This window comes from Nannospalax galili, unplaced genomic scaffold (genome assembly GCF_000622305.1).
Source record: "Nannospalax galili isolate Female #2095 unplaced genomic scaffold, S.galili_v1.0 scaffold77, whole genome shotgun sequence".
Classification (NCBI taxonomy): Eukaryota; Metazoa; Chordata; class Mammalia; order Rodentia; family Spalacidae; genus Nannospalax; species Nannospalax galili.
In genome coordinates this window covers 3,393,891-3,396,816 of record NW_008341457.1, presented here as the reverse complement: position 1 = coordinate 3,396,816, position 2,926 = coordinate 3,393,891, and the positions used below count along the sequence as shown (strand labels likewise).

The 2,926-nt window shown below is 52.6% G+C and overlaps 1 protein-coding gene across 7 annotated transcripts in view; it reads left to right on the top strand.

Moving 5' to 3' along the window:
- Positions 1-2,469: 2,469 nt before the first annotated feature.
- Positions 2,470-2,926, top strand: part of Cirbp (cold inducible RNA binding protein) — a 5,569-nt gene continuing 5,112 nt past the window's right edge. For 6 of the 7 annotated variants that reach the window (XR_003850144.1, XR_003850141.1, XR_003850143.1 and 3 more), the window contains exon 1: positions 2,470-2,607. The gene's annotated coding sequence lies outside the window, so the exon portion shown is untranslated. The remainder of the gene's footprint in view (positions 2,608-2,926) is intronic. The other variant, XM_008837169.3, reaches the window with a different exon arrangement.

Genomic DNA, 2,926 nt, shown 5'->3' with positions numbered 1-2,926 from the left:
CCCACCTCCCCACCCGCCCCACTCCCGCCTTAGGTAGGGGTAAGGTTCTGACAAAGATCGGGTCTCATGACCCCCTGAAGCAAAGTCAAAAGAGGTGAGACACTGGGGTCTGCTGGAGAGAGTCTGGCCTCTGCTACCAGAGAGGTTGAGGCGGGAGGATTGAGAGTTGCCGGTCAGCTTGAGCTAGAGACTGAGATCAAAGACAGACTGGGAAACAAGCTCTATCTCAAAAAGTAAAAGAGAGGCTGGAGATGTAGCTCAGTGGTACGGCCGCTACTTAGAATCCTCCAGTGAGGGGCTGGGGACGAGGCTCAGGGGTAGAGTGACAGCCTAGAATACCCCAGTGAGTGCCTGGGGGCATGGCTCAGGGGGTAGAGTGACAGCCTAGGATCCCCCAGTGAGGGACAGAGTCCTTCCTGGCACTTGTGAGGACCTAGATTCCATTCTAGGACCAAATAAAGAAAAGATGCAGATACATTTAGAAAAAAGTACCTCGCCAGCCATATTAGGGTGTGGGTGATGCACCTGATGGGGGGAAGTACATACTGAGATTTGTCAAAAAGCGGGGTTGAGAGCAGGTGAAGTGCCCTAAAGTCTGGAGGAAGAGGAAAAATGGACATAACTAATATTGGGGTCACAATGTTAGGGCACATTTTATAGAATGTTCAGGAGTTCTTGGTGTCAACTCTATTGATAGGTCTCTCAAGACCAAGGAAGGTAGAGCTGGGTGCTAGGGTAAGAATGGGAGAAAGGGACTTGGTTAAGAGCAGTGACAGACTATCAGGGGTTCCTTCCCAGCATCAATGTGGTGCCTGTAATTCTACCGCCAGAGGATTCAATGCCCTCTTCTGGTGTCCTTCGGGTGTACATGCAGGTTAAAAGGCAAAACATACATACACATTCTCAGCATCCATGTCAGTAGCAGCAACCTGTAACTCCAGCACAGCACTCACGTACACAAATGCACACACACCAGCTATATGTATAAGCTATATGTATATATTTTAATATATAATATTTAAATATTTTATTTTTATTTTCTGTATTTTACTTTATGTGTATAAGTGTATTGCCTGCATGCATGTTAGTACACCCAAGTTGTGCAATGTCCATAGAGGTCAGAAGAGGGCATCTGATTCCCTGGAACTGGAGTATGCCTGCAGAGGACAGAAGAGGCTGTCGGATCCCCTGGAAATGGAGTTAGGACAGTTATTAGGTGCCATGTGGGTGCTGGGATTCGAATCTGGGTCTTCTGCAAAAACAACCAGTGTTCTTAACCACTGAGCCATCTCCAGCCTCTAATACATATCAACTATTTTAAAGGCCTGCCGGGCGTGGTAGTACACACCTTGTTTATTTTTGTCTTTTTGAGACAGGGTCTCCCTGTAGCCCCAGCTGGCCTGGAACTCAGTGTAGCCCAGGCTGGCTTTAAATTCACAGAGATCCGCCTACTTCTGCCTCCCTAGTGCTGGGATTAAAGGCAAGTGCCACCATGCTTGTCTTAAAAAAAAAATTTTAAAGGCATGTTAGTGCTTACCTCTAATCACAGCCGGGGGTAGGGGTGGGGGGTGGATCTCTGTGAGATGAAGGCCAGCCTAGTCTACATATCAAGTTCCAGGCCAGTTGGGGCTACAATGAGACTTTTGTCTCAAAAAAAGCCAAAAAAGGGGGCTGGAGACATGGCTCAGCTGTTAAGAACAATAGTTGTTCTTTGCAGACGACCCGGGTTCGAATCCCAGCACCCACATGGCAGCTAACAACTGTCCATAACTCCAGGCCCAGGGGATCCAACAGCCTCTTCTGACCTCCGTGGACACTGCCCGACACGGGTACACTTACCTACACGCAGGTGATATACGCATACACACACACACACACACACACACACACACACACAGACACACACACCAAAAAAAAAAAAAAAGCCAAAAAGCAAAACAAAAGAAACCAAAATCAAAAAAAAAAAAAAAAAGAGAGAGGGAGAGAGAAAGGGGAAAGGGGATAGCGAAATGGCTTAAGGGAATAAAGGTGCTTGCTGGGGAAGACTCTGGACCGTTGTCCTCTAACATCTATAAACGCACTCTAAAAGAAATAAATGTAATCAAAATATTAAGAGGAAAAAGGAATGGAGAAGGGCGAAGTTAATTTGCGGGCGTTTTAGAGCTGTATTTGGGGCATCACACGGATGCTGCAGGATCCTAAAAGCAGAGGTTTGAACCTCTTTGTTCGCAGCCGCAGGCCAACAGGGCGGGAAACAAGGAAGTGGGTCAGCTCCGCCCTCCGACCACGTACATCTCGCCCCCGAGAGCCCGAGGGCGGGAGATTGCAGCCTGGGAACCTCTCGGCCAATCAAAACGCTCAGGGCCAGCGAGTGGGAGGGGGCGAAGTCGACAGAGTCCCGCCTCTCGACTTTGAGGCGCCGGCGCCGCTTCTGAGGTGTCGGATTGGTCGGGCCAGCGCAGTGGGCGGGATTGAGGGGCGTTGCTTTGGCGGTGTGGTATATTAGGCGGGACGCCGGCACTCCCCCTTTCATTCGCGCGTTAGGAGGCTCTGGTGTGTGTCCTGCGCCGTCTTACCGCCCGCGTCAGGGACCTTCCCGACTCCGCGGTGAGCGCTCTGGCGGCACCGGCTCTGAGGGGCCCGGGGCGGCGGGGCGGCCAGTGGCGCTCGCGCGAGGCGGAGCCCCTGGGTCGTGCGGGCGGGCCCGGGTTGGAGTCCGCCCCGCCAGCGGCGATGAGGGCAGCGGGACCCCGGGGCGTCCCGGCTCCCCGAGGTGGTCCTCCCCGGCCCGGATGGTGGCTTGAGGATGGGCCTTGTTATAAAATGGCGGCCGCAAGGCTTTGGAAAGGCTTCTCCGGTGAAATGGCGGGACTGCCAATGCCCGGATGGAGTGGCGCCGGGCGCATGCGCAGCGCGGCGGGGGGGG